This window comes from Lycium ferocissimum, unplaced genomic scaffold (genome assembly GCF_029784015.1).
Source record: "Lycium ferocissimum isolate CSIRO_LF1 unplaced genomic scaffold, AGI_CSIRO_Lferr_CH_V1 ctg10214, whole genome shotgun sequence".
NCBI classification, from domain to species: Eukaryota; Viridiplantae; Streptophyta; class Magnoliopsida; order Solanales; family Solanaceae; genus Lycium; species Lycium ferocissimum.
The window spans coordinates 15054-38597 of NW_026713206.1; the positions used below are offsets into that span (position 1 = coordinate 15054).

Below are 23544 nucleotides of genomic sequence, written 5' to 3' on the forward strand. Positions count from 1 at the left end.
CCAATCCAACTTTGCACTTTCAAATCAATATTAATATTTTCATGTTTATATACTAATTTAAGATCATTCAAACATAGGCCAAGAATATTCCAAGCCATATATCCAATATTCAACAATTCCATCAATTCCATATTCCATCCAAAATTCCTACATATACAACAAAACCATCACAACACATTTTCTACTCTCAAATTCATAATCAACAACAACAATCCACACTTTAACAACTTCATTTCCATAATATCATAAGATCATACTAAAATGACATAATCTTCTACAATCAATTTCAATGCCAACTTAAACCATTTAACCTTCATTTACATCATAAGGATCACCACAACACAACTAACACATTAAACAAAATTAATCCATTTCCATTCTACTTCCATCACTACAAGAAAAATGGGTTTTAACGACCACTTTTTAACGACGGGATATGAATCCAGTCGTTATTTGCATAATTATAGCGACCAATTTTTTTCCGGTCAGATTTTAATTCACCATTAACAAGGGGATAAAATTCAATCGTTAAAAAATAAAATATCCGGTCGTTAAAATTAATTAACCCAAAAAAAAGGCGCTAGATTTTCCCACAATTTTCCCCAACCCACGTACCGAACGCCATAATCCCCAACCCACCATCTTGTGCCCCCCCCCCCCCCCCCCGCACCCTAACCCAGAAGCCTAAACAAAAGAAAAAAAACTCTGTCAGAACAGATCGTCGAGAACACGAGAACAGTTGCAATCGGTGAAATTTGAGAATCGAATATTTACAGAATTCTAGTTTGGAAGCTCTCTTTAGGTTTCCATCTCTTCTCTCATCAAGGTATCATAGTATTTTTGTTGCCAAGAGCAAAATTGAGTTACAAGCTTACAAATTAGAGGTAATTTTTTAACTTTCTCAGTTGTGTAGTTCACCAAATTGGGCCTCTCTTACAATTCATGTCATCCTCCGTTTTAACAACCCTACATTTCACGATTTTTTTTTAAAAAAAGAAGAAGAAATTAGTGATAATAAGAAAAATTAGGATTAAATTGTGGCATTGATTTCAGATCCTTTGTCTATAGCAACTGTGATGTGGCATTAGAAGGTGTTTTGTTTCTGCTAATATGGTAGTTGTGGTAATTGTATCATTGAAGAATTGCTTGTGATTGAGTTGTGCTACTGTTTTGGTTGGCTGTTAGCGTTGGTTTTTGGCTATTTTCCATTGTCATAGTCTACTTATTTACACTGGGTATGTTGTTATTGTTGTTCTATAATCTACTTATTTATGATCGACCAGTTTGAAACCTGGAGAAAAAACAATTTAATAGCGAATGCCTTTGCAACTACCTTGAACCGAACTTTAAACAATAAAGATCCTAGTGTAAAGCTTGAATTGTTAAATGTAATAACCTATGGAACTTGTGAAGGGTGGATAGAATATTAGTAGTTGTAGAAGCATGTCAAACATTTTGAGTTCATAATTGAATGTGGACCTAAATTACGTAATTTGGTCCTTCCCTGCCAGTTGAGTTCTTTTTGCTTTTGATTGCTTTCTAATGATGAGACCAAGTTGCTTTTCAATTTAGTAAACCAGTTGCAATGCCGTGTTAACATGAGGTGTTTTTTATTTTGTCTTTCTCCAACTCATGTGTATTTGAGTGTTGTTTCAAAACGGAGAAGTTCTAGCTTGAGAGGATGTATCATAAGAAGATGAACCATTGACAATTTGCTGTAAATTTTCTTACTAAATTCCTTGTTGCTCACATGTCTGCCTTTAGTTAAAAGTTTTTAGCAGCTGATTAAAGTCATACAAGTCTTTGGTCATTCCGTATGCTTTTATTTCATCTACTAGTTGTAGTTATTCTGTAATATGCTCCCTACATGTCTGTCACAATCTCGAATTATTTGGAGAAAACATGTAGTTGGAGAAGTTATGTTCTCTCGCAGATATTTCTTGGTATCATGAACGAATTATCAGATTGAACCAAAAAAAATAAGAGGACATGGAGTATTCTGTACGTTGGCTAGACAGAGGAGGCAATAGTTGAAGTTTCTATACTGCTTCATCCTTGATTTGTCTATTCATTTTTGAAATAGAAGCTTCCACATAAAGTATTTTACAGTTAATATTTTTGCCTTTGTAACGGTTATTCTATTATTCTATGGTAGGCAGGGGCGGAGCCACCTTAGGGGAAACAGTGTCACGGGGCACCGCTTCGTCGAAATTTTTCACTGTGCATATATGAAATTCATATTTTCCTGGACGGCTAAGTGAACCAATAGATGAATCTCCATTTTCATATCTTTCTCGGAACATCCAGCAATTGCTAGCTCACTGGTCGGGCACTTCCCTTTTCTAGTTAAGGTCGTAGTGTGTTGTCATGTATTAGGAATAGTCGAAGTGCTATTTGGCATCCCTTTTCCTATTGAAAACGTACTGAATTATTTTCTGGTGTGGCTTAATAATGCTATGTTTTTTGGTTAGATTAGATTGACTTGAATCCGTCAAAATCTCAAAAGTATGAAATGGAATCAACTTTGAAGGCTGCGAAACATTCATTCATTCCACCTGGTGCCTTAGCAAGAGGACAAGGGAAAAGCTTTAGAGCTTTGAGTTTAGTAAGAGTAAATACTGAACAAAGACCTCCGATTGGCAAAAGTAACAAGTGTAATACAGCAACTTCTTATCTGAATGAGCTAGCTCAGAATGAGAGTCTTGCACGCTCCTGGTTTTGATCCATAGGAAGACTATGTTTCCCTCTCTCAAGAAGCTGAACTGATGCAAACACTCAGAGAAACGAAATAAGTATTTTATTGTCTCATTTTGTAATCTACTTTTGTTGTTATCGGACTGGAACTTTTTTTATGATTGACTCAAATTGAAATCTGCAGGTCCATGTGAACCTTAAAAGGCAAAAAATGTGAGAGTGTCGATCAGGTGCAGAACTCAAAGCTGGAGTAATGTTGAGCGTCACTTTTTACCACAATCGAATTGTTGGGAAGCATCATGCCTCAGCGAGACACTTAGCTATATTAGTTAATGATCGTAATATGTGTCCATTGCGCGTACATTAATGGGCGGACATCGAGGATTATAAGCTGGATCACATGTGGGCAGCTGCGACTATAAGGATTTAAAACATGAGTTTTTTGTTTTGCCTTCTCCTTTTTCTTTTACAAATGAAAACGAAATACTTGTGAGCTTATATCATTGTGTTTGTTGGGTTATTTTCTGTTTGATTTGTCAGAATCTATAAAGAAAATAGTTGATATGCTATATTGGACTTGTGAAACTCAGTGTTATTAAAAGCGCTCGCTTCATCGCCTAAAGCATTGAGGTAAGGCGACTGGCTTGTGCTTCAGAAGGCTGAGGCGACGCTGGTAGAAAGAAGGGACTCTTCTCCTCAAGAAGATCGAAGTGGAGGAGAAGCGAGAAGCATGCGCTTCGTTTATTTTAATAAAAAGTTGACTTTAAACAGAAAAGGATTCAACTTTCTTACTAGTTTTGCTGTTCTCTTCCTTGGTCTGGTTTCTATACTTCAAGCTACAGGTATGATTATTTCTTCTTCTTCCCCTCCTCCTCTTCTTTTCTTCGTCTCGCCTCTAATATCGTCGCTGCTGCTGTTTTTTTTCTCTCTTTTCTTTTCTTTTATCTTATGTCGCTGCTACTGCAGCGTTTTTTCTCCTCTTCTTCTTTTCTCTTTTCTGATATCACTGCTGCTGCTGCTTTTTTTTCTTTCTCTTCTATTCTCTGATCTAATATCGCTGCTACTGCAATATGAGCATCATGGTGACAAATGCAAGGTTCAATATTTTTGCCTATATATATTAGAATACTTGTCCATGATGCAACTTCTATGTTGACATTTAATTCTTTTTATTTTGAGAATTTGCAGCCTGTTAGTTGGATAGTAGTGCATCCACTATCCTGGCTATCAAAGATGTGGAGATAGCTTGTTCTCTGCACTGAATTTGAGTTCCATTATATTCTCATGAAGTAAGCTCATCTCTTATCCCTATTTGTACGGTGTATTTTGGCATAAGCAGGACTTGAGGATTATGTTACCACTATATAATAATGGAGGTGAATCATGATCGTAGAAAATTCTTATGCTATTGGTACTCCGTCTGCATTACTGCATTTTGGATCATAGTACATAGTTGGTACTAATTCCTAATATTGTGGTCTTCTCTTTTTTTCTTTCATAAGTTTAGTCTTTGCTAATAAACTGACATAAATTTGAAACTTTTAATAGGTCAAGAATTTGAAGACTGAGATAAGTTTGGCGGTGACATGTTTTTTTATGGTTATTCTATAATTAGTTACTTCTTAGTGTTTCTCTTTTCTACTTTAAGTGGCTCTTGTTATTAAATCTCATCCATAGAGGTTAGAATAGTCTACACTTTACATAAAGTGCGTTGTTTCATCTTATTTGTTGTGTCATCTGCTTGAGCATGCCTCTACTTTTATTATTTCAAATTTATTTTCTGGATACAAAAGTAATTCATCCTTTGTCATGTATATAACACATCCATTTGTAATTTTTTCAGATTTGGAAAACTGGAAAATGATGTCCGGTATCATTCAATTTATACCAGGTTCTACAATAACATGCCTTCTATACCAAAGCTGATTCCTTAAACATATTAGTAGAAGTAACTCACTTTCTAATAACAGGAGTATCTGGTTTCCAATCTTCTGTGTAAAGAGTTTCTCCAGTAGTTTTTTGGTAGTATTGAAAACAACTGATAGAATATGTTTCATTATTTCATATTCTTACCGATTCCTTTTGATCCTAGGCTTCAGAATCTGTGATGCGAAACCAAGTCCTTTGAATTGTTTTAAGTTGATGTACTTATTAAAGTTTTGTGATTTGTTGCTATGTGAAGATAATGAGTATGGATAAGGTAGAAGAGTCATGATTATACTATTCATTAAATAAAATACAGATGTCATGATATTTTTATTACTAAACCTATATGAAAAGTGGTTTAGGTCCTGTTTAGGAGATTTTCTCATTAGTTGCTCTAATTTGATGGAATAAAGTTATGTATGAGGTTGCATACTTGGAACTAAAAGCTGGACATCAATCAATCAGGGGAATCTTGAATTAGAATTTTGATACTCTAGAGCTTGAGCTTTACGAGATAGAGAATCCTTTTCTCTTGGCTTGCACATTCTTTTGCCTATCTATTAGGAGTTTTGTTACTATATTGAGATGACCTTTCTTCTTTTAACAGATCAAGATTTACAATATACAAGCTGGATTCTAAAGAACTGGACTGCTACCCTTGAAGAAAGTGCAGAACAATTGAAGCAATCTACTTTGGTTTTGTTACAATCTGTTTAGAAATGTCACATTTGTAAAAGCTATAATTTTATTCTCTTTTGTTTGGAGTTGACAAATATAATGTCATGTAATCTGAATGTGTATATTTTTATATTTTTTTAGTAATGTGATGATTTATTTATTTTTTCAAGTATCCAATAATTTTTATTAAAAGCACCTGTAACAATTGGATTTGTTGGGCGTTAATGTCTTCAATGTACGAATCGGTATCATACAACAATATACATATAGCCCTTACATATATAGTAGTAGTTAATTGTTTTTAACGACTACACCGGTGTGTCAACTAGCGAAGGGAAAATTTTGTCGCCAAAAGTTAGGTTTTACGATCGGTATTTGTCTTGTCGCTAAAGGATATTTAACAACCGGACTTGAAACCCGGTCGTTAACTTTTAACGACGGAGCTTTTAATGACCGGTGTTTAAAAAAAAATCGGGTTTTTTCTCGGGGTCGTTATTAACCTATGAGCGACCGATTTAGTCTTTTAACGACCGGATTTCCCATCGCTAAAGACCTTTTTTCTTGTAGTGCATACACCACACGGCTATATTCCATATTTCCAACCTCAACCAAAGTCATTCAACTTCCATTTTCAATATGAATTCCACCATAACCACAACTAGAATACAACATAAAATTCAACTCATATTATCTATACAACAATATACATATACGGCCACTTACATATATGAACACCCACTTTGCAAACTTCCATATTTCCATAAATTCTACTCATTTCTACATTCTACAACATAAACAAACCTTCATAACATGATAAAAAGGAATTAATTCTTACTTTTTCTCCAAACTTCTTCACTTGACTAAGGTGTTAAATTGATGAAACAAGTGCCCTTTTTTTCCAAAATAACTACACCAAGTTTTAAAGGACCCTTGAATTAGTAGGAATACCACAAGAAAATAATTTTTGGGAGAATATTTTAAGGGGTGAATTTTCTTGAGAGTCATGGCATCCGTATGGCCTTCAATTTTTGCTCTTCTTGTTTAGTTTTTCTCCTTCTCAACGTGTGTATATGTGTGTGTCTCTTGAAAGTTCCATGACTAAGACCCCTTTATATTTAATTTGTCACATGGAAAATAATTAAAACCCATGGGCTTGGGTCCTTTTTTATGGACCATGGCCGGATGGCCCTCATTGGGCCTCTTTTTCTCTCTCTCTTTTTTTGTCATGGGCCTAACCCATAAAGGCGTATGGCTAATGTTAATGTACTCGGCGTTATGTAGATCTTGGCGTACCCGAAGCTTGAAGGTTGGCCCCGAGGTATTGGGCCTAGCCCACCGACCTTCGACCTTAAACGTCCATATCGCCTTGTACCGACGTCACACTGGGAACCCACGATCTATGGTTGGAAAGCTAATTCAATTATCTACAACTTCTATTTCTTGGTATTTTTCCAAATTCCAAACTTATAATAATTCCGGTGTGATCTTTGTGTTACGGTTCCCTGGGTTCCTGCGAGGACCGGGTTAGTTTGGTGTGATGCTGTGTTCATGGCGTTACGGATGGCTATGATGTGTTACGGGGATTTATTCGGGTTACGGAGATATGAAATCCTTACGGCGTGATCTTCGTGGCGTGGCGCCAACGACAGGCGGGCGACCACCGTTCTAAGAGCCTTTGCATGAACTATATTTTTAAACAAATGTTTTAATATTTTGCATATCATATCTACTTTTGTATGTTGCCATTATGATTACGTATTCTGTTTACACTCGGTACCTATTCCGCATCTTGACCCCTCTCTTCGGGGGGTCGCGTTTGCCCGGCAGTGTACCGACGTTCGGTCCGAGGATCCACCCGCCTAGGCATCTACTACCTTTGAGAGCGCTCCTTCGTCCGGGAGCCTATATTTGGTATATACACTTTTCGATGCATATGTACATATTTATTCGGGTACGGGGCCCTGTCCCGTCATATGATTTTGTTACTCTGTTTAGTTTAGAGGTCTGTGGACATGTCTGTGGGTAAGGTTACGTCTGTACAGCTATATGTATGTGTTATGTGTTTTTGGGCGGTCCTCCCGCCGCGGCAGCCTAGTTGGCTTGCCTCTGTGTATGCTATGAGATTCTGTACGTTATGACGTATGTTTGCTATTCTGCGATAATCTGACGCCATATGTGATTATGTATGATTATGCGTGGTAGTATGTCAATTCTGAGTATTAAGTGCGTACGAGTGTCCAACTCGGACATTAGTCACGGCCTACGGGGTTGGGTCGTGACATATGGCTGGGGCATACCTGGCTAAAGAATTAAAACGAAGACTATATTCCCTGACACTCATATTTCCCTGCTTGAGATTCAAGAACATATTGGCTCGAGCCCGTCGAACCTCCGGTGGTAAGAATGTCGCAGAATGCTTCGGTGAACTCTGGCCGAACCGGGGGAGGCGCATTTGCTCCCCTCGAAGATATCCAGTTAGTATACCACTGAACTGCTACATCCCGCAACCTGTATGAAGCCAATTCCACTGACTCTGTATCCGAAGCATGTATGTCACGACCCAGCCCCGTGGGCCGCGACTAGCGCCCGAACTGGGCGCCCGTACGTACTAACACACAGTATCACGTATGTTAACAAGGAAATCAATAAGGTAACAACTCAAATATTTTAGAAAATCCGGGCAGAGTTTCCTCTGTTTTTCCTACTAACCAAAATTAACCTGTACTCAGAAGATACCAACATATTCACATACACATATATGGCGGGCGGCAAAGTGCCGCGGTGGATAACCGCCTAAACAGATATCACATACCCATACCGTACGCCGGAACCATAACCCACATTCTATGTCTACGGGCCTACATGACGAGAATCGTAACGTACGAGCATATGACGGGACGTGGCCCCGCCGTACCCCGAACAAATATACACACAAGTGTAACAAAGAGATCGTGCAAAACGGAGCTCGGACAAGGGAGCTCTTCAAAACAAATTGACGGGGACCCTAGGTCGTGCTCGCCTCAACGTATATCTACGCACACGCGGCATGAACGCGGCCTTCGAAAGCGGGGTCGTACGAGATATGTACCGAGTATGTAAAGTGCTAAACATAATAGTCGAATCATACGGAGATAAAGAGAACGTAAAAGTAATACAGTAATCAGATCTCATAACGCTTACCTGGAACATAAATCGTGCTTTTCCTAATCACAATTAAAGAAAACATCGTGAGCAAATGCAAGCATAATGTGCCCCGCCCTATAATGAGGGGCGCGGTAAATAAAATCATCATGTACATCGTAACGTGCCCGCCCCCTGCAGGAGGGACGCGGTGAGAGGAATCATCATATGCCATCCGGCCACCTCCCCGTCATCACATCATCATCATACATACGTACATACATATATAGATATAACATGCCCGCCCTACAGTGAGGGCGCGGTGAATAAATGCGATTGGAATTGCACGAACACATGCCCCGGCCCGGACGCGGGAAAGATGTCATAATAGTCCGCACGAGCGAGTAGTGAGATAACCATATGCATATAAACAAATAAGTAAACAAATTATTTTTCAAAAAACTCGACGGGACAATTACATTTGCGTCCTTCGAAAGTGTAGAAACGAATCCGAATTAATCAAAATTGTGTACAAAAGTTACGAACTTCGGAGTCATTCTTACGAGTCAACTATATCAAAATATGTTGTAGCATTCGATGGGACAATCAAAACAATCATCGTACTTGCATACTACTTAAAATAATTCAATTAAGTCAACATAACAAAAATCTCGGGAACTAGGGGCCCACCTCGGGTCAAATGAGGCGGCGTACACGATTTACGTATAATACGTCTCATGACATTGCTTATGAGAGTTTTTAGGGTAATCGGATCCTATCCATGCAAGTTCTAGGCGTTCGGACAATTCTTTCAACTATTCATGAGCATTTGATTCAATTCTACCGAATGAATAGTAGCCAATTTCAATGTCGGATTTCTAGAATTGAGTGATCCCCGAGACACGTATTCAAGCCTATTACATCTAGGACATGCCAAAGAAAGGAGAGGTAAGCCTTACATACCTTACGGATGACTTGCGCTCGCTTAAACTCAAATCCCGTTTCGTCGTAATTATGCAAATGGTCACTTTTACCAATTACTATTCATAAGACTTGAAATTTCAATCTTGAACTAATACTTGTCTACCGGAATTCCGGCGGCACCTCCCCTATAAATACAACACCCCGAGAATTAAACTCGGCTCAAAACAAGCAACAACAAACCAACAACAACATCAACAATCCTCAACAACACCAATGATCGCCATAAACACATAATAACATATAGTCTTTCTTTCCACATAATGTCACAACTTCTACTCCAACTTCATACTTCAACTATTATCAACATTTTCATATTCATGTACTAACTCAAAACCATTCAAACCATATGCAAAAACACTTTAAGCAATTCATACAATCTTTCAAATAATCCAAACATTATTCCATTGCACCCAAAATGGTCCTCAAACCCGAAAAACAACATCAATTATACTCTTTTCTTCCAAATTCATGATTTACATCATTAATCCACATACTAACAAAGCAATATTCATAAATGCAAAAATTACATAAAATCCACATAAGTTCCCAAGTCATGCCATAATCAACATAACATCATTCTAAGTCATCCAACTTGCAATTTTTCCATATAAAATCCATAACGACGACCACGAAAACGCTAACGACGATTTGTTCATTCCCAATTACACAAGGGGGCCATTCGGCTAACACCTAATGCACACACAAAAATGATTTTCAATCTTTTCTTCACTCCACAACCATCAAAACATGCTAACTAACATTAATTCATCACTTATACTTCAATACACATACACATGGCCAAGACTACTATGCACGGCCAACCTCAACTTTTGCTCTCAACATGAATTTCTTCCATTTTAGCATACAACAACACATATACACCATCTATAACACAAGAAAACAAGATTAAAACTCACCTTTCTTCTTCACTTCTTAACTTGACCAAAGTTGGTCGTTAGAGAAAACGAACGGATTATTCTCCGAAACAACAACGCCACGTTACTTAGCACCCTTGAATTAGCAACTTTGCTTGAAGAGATAATTTTTTTGATGGCTAGAAATTGGTCTTGCTTTTTCTCCCTTGTGGCCGTGTAACCCTTCTTTTCTTTCTCCTTGTGTCTTCTCTAAGTTTCTTGAAAATTCTATAAGATGAAAATGATAGAATGATCCCTTAAGTCATCCTTTAATTGCAAATATTAGCCAACCATGTGGCCATGGCCCACCCCCAAGGTGGCCGGCCACATGGCCTCTAATTTTAAATTTTTCTTTTCTTTTCTTGAATTGTCAACTTTCCCAAAATAGTCCACTTACTAAAAATGGAAAATTCCTCCAAATGTTTCTCCAACATTTCCGAGACATTAAAATCATACACAATTTAAACCTTTAAAACAAACGAAAGTCTCTCGGGATTGCCTTGTCCCTATCTTCTCATAATTCACACAAGTTGTCCCGTTGTTCAAAATACGGGATATAACAATGTATGATCCTCAGTGTCCTCAGCATCTCATCTATAAAGTTCTGCGGGTCTTCCTCTGGTTTCGATCCATAAAACTCCGGAGGTTTCAGGGTGATAAAATCACGGGCTCTTGCACTCACCGCCCTGTCTCCCTGGCCCTCATCTTGCCGCTGAGCTTGTGCAGCAACTAGCTGGGTCAGCAACTGAATAGCCTCGCCGCCGTGCGGGCCGGAGGCTGGCGGCGGTGGGAACCGGTGGTGCTAGGCCGAGCCGGGACTCTCCCCGCTCTCCGCCGTACGGGGGAAGCATGAAAAGTCTGAGGAGGAGCCTCGTTATGAGACTCGCCTTCTTCTACCTCCGCCGGTGGCTCCTGTCCAACTCTTCTCCCAGCCACCGTCTTGCCCTTCTGGGCCGCCGTAGCTTTCCTCGTCACCGCGTGCGAAACCATAACACAAAGATTAAGAAAAGAATATAAGCACTGGTAACATAGTTCTATCGCACGATCTAGAGTACAAAGAAGGTCACATTTCCTAAATGCCCTGCAGCCTCCTGTCTAAGTGTGGCGCGCTACACACCCATAAACAGGACTCTACTGGACACGACTCGTAGACAAACCCCTAGGACGAGCGCTCGATACCACACATCACGACCCGACTAGGGCCGCGACGGGTACCGATATTTGTACCGAGCACCCCTTATCTCGTGTCATACTCTTACTACTAAGTGGGCCACATGAGTTACACCGTTATTTTTTTTTCACTAATAACATTATTATAAGCATGTACTAATAAACTTTACTAATTTAATATACATCGACGGGGACAACCAACGTTAGAACACATCTAATTATACATATACGTTCTACGAGCCTCTAAACATAGTACATATATACATAAGAAGGGCCGAGCGTTGCCGTGCCCGAATATGTACACAAAATAGTACCAAGAACCGAGGCTCCGAACAACCGGGAGCGCCGCCAATGTACCGCCGATAGAGCTCCTAGGGACCAAACCTCCGTTCGCCGCTCACTCGCGTGGCATGAACCGCGGCGTCCACACAGGACGTCAGTACGAGTAACGTACCGAGTATGTAAGGCATGAATAATAATAATATATGGAAAATATAGAACAGGGATAATGACATAAGAGAAATATAAAGCCTGTCATGAAGTAGAAAAATAACTTTTTGTACATATAAGTGCCCTTTGGCGGATACCATGCATGCTTAGCGCTGCGGAACGTGCAGCCCGATCCATATGTACATATACTATAACATATTGCACGCGAACGTGCAGGCCCGTTCCATATACATATATTACTTTATTTTCTTAGGAAGACATTTCTCTTCATATATATAGAAAATAGAACATATCATATTGCCGAGGCGTCGGCTCCGATCCATTTAGCAATATATCCCGCGTCCGGGCATCCCGCGTCCGGGATGATACTACGTATCATACTCCAACTGATCAGGTGGCTATGCGTCTATAGCGCCTTCCCTTTCCCAATATTCCCCATATACATGTACATATACTTATAACATATAAGGCATGCATGAGAGCTCAAAGAAAAATCATGTCCCGGGTACATAAGGTCGGTAGCCTCCGATTATCTTATGGAATAACCATGGTCACTTTGTCTCGCCTTGGAGGAACTAGTACTATAAGGCAAGACTATAAATGAAGAGTAGTATTAAGAGAAGACATATAATAAGATCACAAACCTTATAAGGTGTCAACTTGTATTCTTGAAATCTTTAGAAAGTAGAGTCATGTTCAAAGAAATAAGATTGAGGATTAGGAACTAACTCTATTTTATCATGTTCATATTGAGTCCATAATTCGAGATTTTCAACTATGAAACCATGTTCATCATAATCATCACAAAAATATTCTCATTAAAATAGTTGCAATACTTATCGTTCGATAAACGAAACAATTAAAAAAAATTCAGGAATAACGGGCCCATATCGGGTCAAATGAGGTGGCGTACACGATTTACATACGTTACATTTCATGACGTCACTTGTGAGAGTTTTAAGGTAGTCGGGTCCTATTTGTGCAAGTTCTAGATGTTTAGGCAATTTTTCAACATTTCATACAATATTTAATTCAATTCTACTGAATGAAAAAGGTCAATCTTCAAACTTGATTTCTAGGAATAGGATTGTCCCGAGGCTCGTATTCAAACCTATTATGTCTAAGACATGCTAAAGAAGGAAGAGTGAAGCCTTACATACCTTTTTCGCTTCTTACACGACTCCAAATTCAACTTCCAAGTTCGCCAAAATCTACAATTTGGTCACAATTACCAAATGTTAATTGTAAGGCTTTAAGATTTTAATCTTAATCAATACTTGTCTACAAAAATTTGGGCAGCATCTCCCCTATACATACAACATCCCCAGATTTAACTGCCTCAAATTAGCAAGAACCATACCAACAACAATACCAACAACATCAACAACCGACTAGAAATGCATTCTAACATAAATAGTCTTCTTTTCCAAATAATGCAACAACTTCCAATCCAACTTTGCACTTTCAAATCAATATTAATATTTTCATGTTTATATACTAATTTAAGATCATTCAAACATAGGCCAAGAATATTCCAAGCCATATATCCAATATTCAACAATTCCATCAATTCCATATTCCATCCAAAATTCCTACATATACAACAAAACCATCACAACACATTTTCTACTCTCAAATTCATAATCAACAACAACAATCCACACTTTAACAACTTCATTTCCATAATATCATAAGATCATACTAAAATGACATAATCTTCTACAATCAATTTCAATGCCAACTTAAACCATTTAACCTTCATTTACATCATAAGGATCAACACAACTAACACATTAAACAAAATTAATCCATTTCCATTCTACTTCCATACACCACACGGCTATATTCCATATTTCCAACCTCAACCAAAGTCATTCAACTTCCATTTTCAATATGAATTCCACCATAACCACAACTAGAATACAACATAAAATTCAACTCATATTATCTATACAACAATATACATATACGGCCACTTACATATATGAACACCCACTTTGCAAACTTCCATATTTCCATAAATTCTACTCATTTCTACATTCTACAACATAAACAAACCTTCATAACATGATAAAAAGGAATTAATTCTTACCTTTTTCTCCAAACTTCTTCACTTGACTAAGGTGTTAAATTGATGAAACAAGTGCCCTTTTTTTCCAAAAATAACTACACCAAGTTTTAAAGGACCCTTGAATTAGTAGGAATACCACAAGAAAATAATTTTGGGAGAATATTTTAAGGGGTGAATTTTCTTGGGTCATGGCCGTATGGCCTTCAATTTTTGCTCTTCTTGTTTAGTTTTTCTCCTTCTCAACTTCTCTTGAAAGTTCCATGACTATGACCCCCTTTATATTTAATTTGTCACATGGAAAATAATTAAAACCCATGGGCTTGGGTCCTTTTTTATGGACCATGGCCGGATGGCCCTCTATTGGGCCTCTTTTTCTCTCTTTTTTGTCATGGGCCTAACCCGGTTGGCCCCGAGTTGGGCCTAGCCCACTGACCTTTCGACCTTAAAACGTCCATATCGCCTTGTACCGACGTCACCTGGGAACCCACAATCTATGGTTGGAAAGCTAATTCAATTATCTACAACTTCTATTTCTTGGTATTTTTCCAAATTCCAAACTTATAATAATGTTTTTGCCCCTCGAAGTCAGGTCACCCGAAAATATTTTCTTAAAAATATTCGTTTGGAGGGCTTCCACTTTGATTTGGCCCAAGGGTCCTTCATGAGTTGTGTTTAACTTTACATATGTGACTCATATAACTTGTCACATGTTCCAAAAAAAAATCTTGACGTGTGGGCCCCACCTCAGCTTACAAATAATCCGACGTTCAAAAATACGGGATATAACATATATACATATCGTACATATAGCCTGGGAACATTCAAAACACAAACACAACTGTACAGTGACTACCCACAACCCACGCATATGTCTACAGACCTCTAAGAGTAATAACAGAATCATATGACGGGACAGGGCCCCGCCGTACCCCTGAATAAACATACACATATACAACAAAAGAGTCTGTACCAAAATATGGGCTCCGGAACAAGGGAGCACTCCAAGGCAGCTGAATAGGAATCCTAAGCCGGCGGATCACCAAATCGTGTATCTGTACCTGCGGGCATGAAACGCAGCCCCCGAAGAAAGGGGGTCAGTACGGAATATGTACTGAGCATGTAGAGCATGGAATATAGTAACCAGAATCGTACTGAGGTAAGAAGTATGGAACATGAGTACAGTAACCAGAAACCACAAGGCGTACCTTTGAAACACAAATCATGCATGTCCATGTCATAAACATGAGTAAATAATCATCATATACATATGCATATACATAACGTGTCCCGGTCCTCTAGTGAGGGACTCGGTGAGTAAAGTCATCATATACATGTACATATAGCTTGTCCCGGCCCTCTAGTGAGGGACTCGGTGAATGGAATCATCATATGCCATCCTGGCCACCATCCCCATATCATCACATCATCATACCATCATATATATATATATATATATAGCGCGTCCCGGCCCTCTAGTGAGGGACTCGGTGAATAATGTAGAGGAGTGTGCACGAATGCGTGTCCTGGCCCGGGACTCAGTGAAAGACATATTGAGCTTTGCACGAGCAGAGCAGTGAGAAACCACATGCACATAAATTATCTTTAAGACTCAATAGATAAGTAAGTAGTCGACGCTCGAGAGTTAAAACGGTAATCATGTTAAGTTCTTTCAAAAACAAGTCGTTAGGACTATACAAAGGAAAACCTCGGGGACCACGGATATGCATCAAACCAATCCGGCCCGCCCATGAAAGTTAAAGTCATTATACGTTATAGAATCACTTATGAGCATATCAGCAATCCGGTTCCGTCTATGAAAGTTACGGACATTTCTAGACATAGGATCTTTTTAAGAACAAAATTCTTTTGCAACATTTGAGATTCAATCATGCATAAGACTTAAGGACCAAGTTTCTACCACATTAAGGATACCAATACTAGGAGGTGAATAAGGATCGTAAACATGCTCGGATCATAAGAATAGAATTACCTTGAGGATCGTGTCATAACTTACTTACACTAAGACATGCCAAAAGAAGGAGAGAGTAAGCTTTACACAGCTCGACCGCTTCCTAAGCTAATCCAAACTTAAGTCTTGGGCTGCCTACGATCTACAACAACATCGTTATATACTAAACATTAGCTATAGATACTTAAAACTCCAATCTCAAACTAGCACTTAATTCTACCGAAATTTGGGCAGCATTTCCCCCATAAATACAACAACCCCGAGAATTCAACTCGGCCAAATCTTCAACAACAATACCAACAATCATACTAACAACATCAGTAATCAATTTTAACCCGAGATCAACACAACAACACATTTCTTTCTTCCAAATTCATCAACTACACCAACAATTCACACATTGGCAATATCATTCCCATAATTACAAGAAACTAGCTTAAAAGTTCGTTAACTTCTACAACAAGTCACAAACGATTATAACTTCAATTTGCACCATTAAACTTTCATTTGCATCCTAGAATCCACAACACAACAACCCAAGAATACTAAATAAAATTAGTTCATTCCCTAACATACAAAACCCCATTTTCGGCCAACACCTCAACACACTAGTTCATGATTTTCATCCATTTCCCCACACTACAACAACACCCAAACATGCTAAATACAATTAATTCACCATTCCTACACAACATCATATATATGCACGGCCAACCATCAATATACACGGTTCAACATCAACATCCATATTTTCATGAATTTCATTCATTTCTACATACTACAACATACACAAACCATCCATAACATATAAAAGAGAAGATTGAACCTTACCTTCTTCACTCAATTCCTTCACTTGGCTAGGGCTTGTTCTTGCAAAAAAATGAGTGTTTTGTTTGTTCCAACAACTACTCCACTTTAATAAGAACCTTCCCTTGGTTGAATTGCTAGAAGAAATAATTTTTTTGATCAACTTTTCTTCTTGCTCTTTCTCGGTTAAGCTTGGCCGAATGGCCTCTTCTTGTTTCTCCAAGTTTCTTGAAATTTCTAAGGTTGGAAGATGAAAAATGTGGTCAATTAATCATCTTGCCCATACTTATAATACTCATCCATGTGTCCATGGCCCACACATAACTTGGACTAATTAAAATTAGCCAAACCATGGGTGGGAATCCACCTTATGCCACACGGCCCACTTGGCCATTTTCATGAAATTAATTAACTTTCCATAATTCACTTTAACCCCAAATTTTTCCTTAATATTCCATGCCACAAAATCATAAGCAACTTATGTCTTAAAACAAGGTCGTGGTTAAAAGTCTCGACTTCGTATCCCGGAATAGTCTTGTCCCTAACTTATTGTGGTTAACTTGGATTGTCCCGGTGTACAAAATACGGGATATAACATCCTTCCCCTCTTTAGAACATTCGTCCTCGAATGTTCAACTAGTCTCATAAGGTCTTATAAGGATCCCGGGGGTTTCCTTTATTGCCATAGCATGCAACCTCATCTACTGATCGTATTTCTTCTTCATCTCTTCTTCGACTTTCAAATCATTTTATAATCTTCCTTTTTTCGTTTTTGGATCTTACTAGCTTGTCTCGGCAAGGAATCTTACCTGTAGCCCGAGCATCCGTATCAAACATATTGTAGGGTTGATTGTCTCCATCTTGCACTTGCACGTTTCGCACCCGCTCCCCCCCTTTTAGGGTGTACTTATACTGTTACCTATTTATACTTTGCCCTATGTCCGGATCTTTCCAATCTCAATTAAGCAGCACTTTTATTCCGACATTCTGATCCCTTCGCCGTTCATCTGCTCACTTTCTTTCTTTTTCAGATATCATTGTGTTAGTACTTCCCAAGCTTAACCTGTAGTGAAAACGGCATCAGTTTGCCTTGTAACATTTGTGCCATTTATTTTTCTTCTCACTTGAACTGCGTTACCTTGTCCGATTAACGCCTTCCTCATACCGCTACGTTGACTGCCGGAATACACATATCCGCTGATATAGCCAAATACGGAATATCATATGCATACCTATATAAACATAATTACTACTGTCTTGCTTACAAAATATTTCCAAACACTATTCAAACTCACCCTGATTCTAAAGCTGTAACTCACCTTTTTCCTCTTCATCGATCTAGTCCGCCTCGGCCTACGCGGCCTCTTAAGGTTTCCACCCACTCTGTACCTTCTAATTTCCCTTAGACTATTCTAACTTCCCATTTGACTCTCCTGTGTCTAACTTTGTAGGATTTTAGTAAACTTCCCAGGGGGTCACCCATCCTAAAATTTCTCTCACTCCAGCACGCTTAACCTCGAAACTTTTGTTAAAATATGATGCTTTAATGCTAGTATGATAACGTCCACCTCACCACACGACCTTCATCACACAACCGAAGTAAGGTGAAGTCTTAACAAATTTCTAAACGCTCTCATAACACAATTACTATTTTAGCCCTCCTTCAATCCTCAATATTAACTTTTCACCTATGGGGCTGACCGCTTTCCATCCTAGACTTCCAGGTCCGCAATGATAGGGAACACACCGTATTCGCCGTGACTTATAAATACTTGGCTATCGGCCTTTGGATTTCTGCTTACCGCTATTAAGTAACGTTCATACAACAAATACACATACATAAAAATATAAATTCCAATAAGGATTCATATACCTGTAGCCGCATCTGGTGACGCCTCCTGATCCTTTCTACGGGCCAACGCATATAAGCGGTTCGAAGGACCGCTAGAACTGGGAACCCCGCCGCGGCTGTACCCACGGCCGGGTGCCGGTATACCCCCGCCCCGCAGGGCGCATGGCTACCGAAGAAGATGAACCAGCAACTGACCCAAAGAGGGTCGAGCCGCACCACCGGTGGCTACCCCACACGGACACTCCCTCATGATATGGCCTTGACGGCCGCAAGCAAAATAAGCACCTGTAACATAACGGCACTCCCCCGGATGGCGCCTGCCGCACTGAGGGCACTGAGGCATAGATGGCCTCGACTGACTCGAACTCCCATGCACCTGTGAACCTGAAGCCCTGGAGCTCTGACCGGCTCCCGAATACGCTGTGCTGTCAAATCTCCTGCCCGGGAACCGTGGGGGTGCACTCCGTGCTGGCTGAGAAGAATACCCAAGATATCGCCGAGGTCGCCCGCCTCGAAACCCTCCCCCGAATAACCGCCGATCTAGTCCCTCTTGGGCCGGCCCCTATCGTAATCTCCGTCGGGCCAACGCCCTCCGTGTCTATCCTCCATAACTCGGGTACGTGCCCCGTACCCATGCAATATCCATCCCCGATCGCTCGCCATCACCAAACAATTTCGTCAACCAAGTAATGATCCAGCTCCCCCATCACATACCGGTGCATCCGGTCAGTCATATCAGCTACCAAAGCGGGTGCATATCTGGCTAAGGAGTCAAACTCTAAACTGTACTCTCGAACACTCCTGCCATCCTCGCCGTACGTAGGAATACGTCAACTCGCCCGCCCTCATCTCCGGAGGTAAAAAGTGGCTAAGAAAGGCCCCCACAAACTCGTCCCACACTGCTGGAGGAGCATCCTCGCCCCTAGACAGCTCCCAAGACTCATACCAATTAGCCGCTACATCGTACAACCGATATGACGCCAACTCGACAGAATCGGTCTCAGAAGCCTTAATGAGCCACAACGTACACTGCATCTGTCTAATAAACTCCTGGGGATCCTCCTCGGGCTTTGACCCGAAGAACTCTGGAGGATTACAAGTCGTAAAAATCACGGGCCCTCAAACTATCACGTCTGTCCGCGTGATCACCTCCTAAGCCGTGCCTGCAAACCTGCCCCGCCACCAATCTAGTCAGCAACTGGACCGCATCTCTCATAGCCCTATCCTCCGCCCCTGGCTGGGGAGCTCGAGGTGGAGCCGCCTCGGCGACTGGCGCCTCCACTCCAAGTCCCTCCGATAGGGCGGCGGTGTGCGAAGGTTGTCGGGGGGGGCACAACCTCGGCACGGGCTCGGCCACGGCCCCGGTAATCTCCGGCTTGGCTAGTCTCTCCCAGTTGCCATAGACTTGCCCTTTCGGGGGCAGCCGTGGCCTTCCTCGGAGGCATCGCCGAAAACATATCAATTCGTTAGGGAGGAGTCATCCCGATAATACGCCTATCGTACGATCTAAGATCGAAGTGAAAGATAACATCCTAAATGTCCTCAGCCTCCGTTTATAGATGTGGTGCACAACACACCGATAAACAAGACTCTACTAGACACGGCCTGTAGACATTCCGAGGACGAACCGCTCTGATACCACTTCTGTCACGACCCAACCCCGTAGGCCGCGACTAGCGCCCGAGTTGGGCACTCGTACACATCTGTCCACTATAATTGTACCATAGCAAACATAATAGGAACTTAAACATACAGAAAAGCACGGCGTCGCGTATACATATATACATATCGTACATATATCCTGGGAACATTCAAAACACAAACACAACTGTACAGTGACTACCCACAACCCACGCATATGTACGTATTCCCAAGAGTAATAATAATCATATGACGGGACGGAGCCGTATTCCCTCGAATAAACATACACATATACACTACAACAAAAGAGTCCGTACCAAAATGTGGGCTCCGAACAAGGAGCACTCCCTGCGCCTCGAATAGGAATCCTAAGCCGGCGGATCACCAAATCGTGTATCCGTACCGCGGCATGAAACGCAGGCCCGAAGACCCCCGGGGTCGGTGAATACGTACCGAGCATGTAGAGCATGGAATACGAAGCAACCGTAATCGTACCGAGGTAAGAAGTATGGAACATGAGTACAGTAACCAAAAACCACAAGGCGTACCTTTGAAACACAAATCATGCATGTCCATGTCATAAACATGAGTAAATAATCATCATATACATATGCATATACATAACGTGTCCCGGCCCTCAGCCGAGGGACTCGGTGAGTAAAGTCATCATATACATGTACATATAGCTTGTCCCGGCCCTCTAGTGAGGGACTCGGTGAATGGAATCATCATATGCCATCCCTGCCACCATCCCATATCATCACATCATCATACCATCATATATATATATATATATATATAGCGGCCCCCTCTCTAGTGAGGGACTCGGTGAATAATGCAGAGGAGTGTGCACGAATGCGTGTCCTGGCCCGGGACTCAGTGAAAGACATATTGAGCTTTGCACGAGCAGAGTAGTGAGAAACCACATGCACATAAATCATCTTTAAGACTCGATAGATAAGTAAGTAGTCGACGCTCGAGAGTTAAAACGGTAATCATGTTAAGTTCTTTCAAAAACAAGTCGTTAGGACTATACAAAGGAAAACCTCGGGGACCACGGATATGCATCAAACCAATCCGGGCCCGCCCATGAAAGTTAAAGTCATTATACGTTATAGAATCACTTATGAGCATATCAAAGCAATCCGGTTCCGTCTATGAAAGTTACGGACATTTCTAGACATAGGATCTTTTAAGAACAAAATTCTTTTGCAACATTTGAGATTCAATCATGCATAAGACTTAAGGACCAAGTTTCTACCACATTAAGGATACCAATACTAGGAGGTGAATAAGGATCGTAAACATGCTCGGATCATAAGAATAGAATTACCTCGAGGATCGGGTCATAACTTACTTACACTAAGACATGCCAAAAGAATGAGAGAGTAAGCTTTACATACCTCGACCGCTTCCTAAGCTAATCCAAACTTAAGTATTGGGCTGCCCACGATCTACAACAACATCGTTATATACTAAACATTAGCTATAGATACTTAAAACTCCAATCTCAAACTAGCACTTAATTCTACCGAAATTTGGGCAGCATTTCCCCCATAAATACAACAACCCCGAGAATTCAACTCGGCCAAATCTTCAACAACAATACCAACAATCATACTAACAACATTAGTAATCAATTTTAACCCGAGATCAACATAACAACACATTTCTTTCTTCCAAATTCATCAACTACACCAACAATTCACACATTGACAATATCATTCCTGTGACACCTCGAAATCTTTCCGTACTTGAGTGACGGGTAGAACGATGAAGAGCTTGAGTATACGATGTGTTGTTAAGTTGGGAATGGCCAATCATGAATTTTGTGGAACTAATAAAGTTGCGAAGATTTCCCAGCCAGTGGTCGTATAGTGCACAATACGGCCCGTAAAGTGATTTACGGACCGTATAGTGCGATCGTCCTCCCAGCCAAAAATCTCAACTTTCGTTTTTCTTAAGCTTAAATACGTGCATGGAGGACGGACCGTAAAGTGAAATACGGCCCGTAAACCATGGTCGTAAATCACCATGCATGCTGCTAAAGCTTCTGGTTCTGCTTAAGGTTAAAGACGACCGCGAGGGACGGTCCGTAAAGTGGAATACGGACCGTAAACCTCCATGGACGACCACCGTTCACCTTATACAGATTTCGAATTCATTAAATACGAGGACCAAGACTTACTTTATTTCATTTCTACACTACACCACTTCTCTCTAGAATCTCTCTCACAATTATTACATAAGTTTTCAAGGATATTTGAGGATCAACAACATCAAATAAGTGAATCAAGATAAAGGAAATCATCAAAGATCATCCAAGTCAAGAAATCCAAATGGAGAAAAACTAGGGTTTTGCTCAAAGAGGAGTATTAGCAACCAAGGCTTGTTCCTAAAACATCTAAGGTAAGATTCATGATATTTATATGTTGTTTAAGGTATTTAGGAGTTGAAATACTTGGTCATTAAAAGAGAATAGCAAAAATGGGTTATGAATGATTAATAGTGACGTTTTGAGACATAGTTGGAATTGAATCATGAATGTTGTTGGGTTGTGATATAAATGTGTTATAAATGACCTATAGACATGAAATGAGTGTTGGATACGAAAGAATATGACGATGGATTTTTAGTCATGATTATGGGAAATCGAGGTGAATTATGAAATGCGAATCATATGAATGAATGATGATTGTTGTTAATCATATTGTGATGATTATTATGAATGTTGGGAGTTGATATGGAATATGGCAGAAAGTAGTACAAACAAAGGAAGCGCAATACCAAATTTCTATAGCTTTAGTAAGTATGTTTTTACGATGACATAGCTAATGTCGATATGAATTCCATCAAGGTATAGACAAGCGCATTAAGGAGAACGAACAAGCGATAGAGTAGCTAAGCAACAAAGGTATGCGAGGCAAATCCCTTTCCTTCTAAGGCATGAGTCCTATGGCATGAATTTCCTCTTTTACTTATGAATGTTCCGTCTCCAAGAAAGTTAAGAGTCCTCTCTCATGAATAGCTATACGAGATAAGAAAAATAAGATAAATATGAAAATGATGATAGCAACTAAAGTCTAGAAATGCTATAGCCTATGATATGATGTCTCTAAGAAGCTAATGATGACACTTATGTAATTTCATGATATTGATCATTGTGCACACTCACCTTATGCTTGTTCCTTCAAGGTGAGTAACTCGTGAGAATGCTCATAATGACGTCGGGGTCCACGACCTTACGTCACCCCGATAAAGCATGAAT

General features: G+C 40.1%; 1 long non-coding RNA gene across 6 annotated transcripts; it reads left to right on the top strand.

The window, feature by feature from the left end:
• The first annotated feature begins 399 nt into the window (after positions 1-399).
• On the top strand, positions 400-5458 carry LOC132041448 (uncharacterized). 6 transcript variants are annotated; one of them, XR_009411052.1, is made up of 5 exons: positions 633-2792; positions 2879-3536; positions 3883-3983; positions 4538-4585; positions 5228-5458. It is a non-coding gene; the product is annotated as an uncharacterized LOC132041448 (long non-coding RNA). The 6 variants fall into 6 exon arrangements; XR_009411049.1 differs by having other exon boundaries at positions 629-2792; positions 2879-3983; XR_009411048.1 differs by having other exon boundaries at positions 622-2792; positions 2879-4585.
• The last annotated feature ends 18086 nt before the right edge of the window (positions 5459-23544 follow it).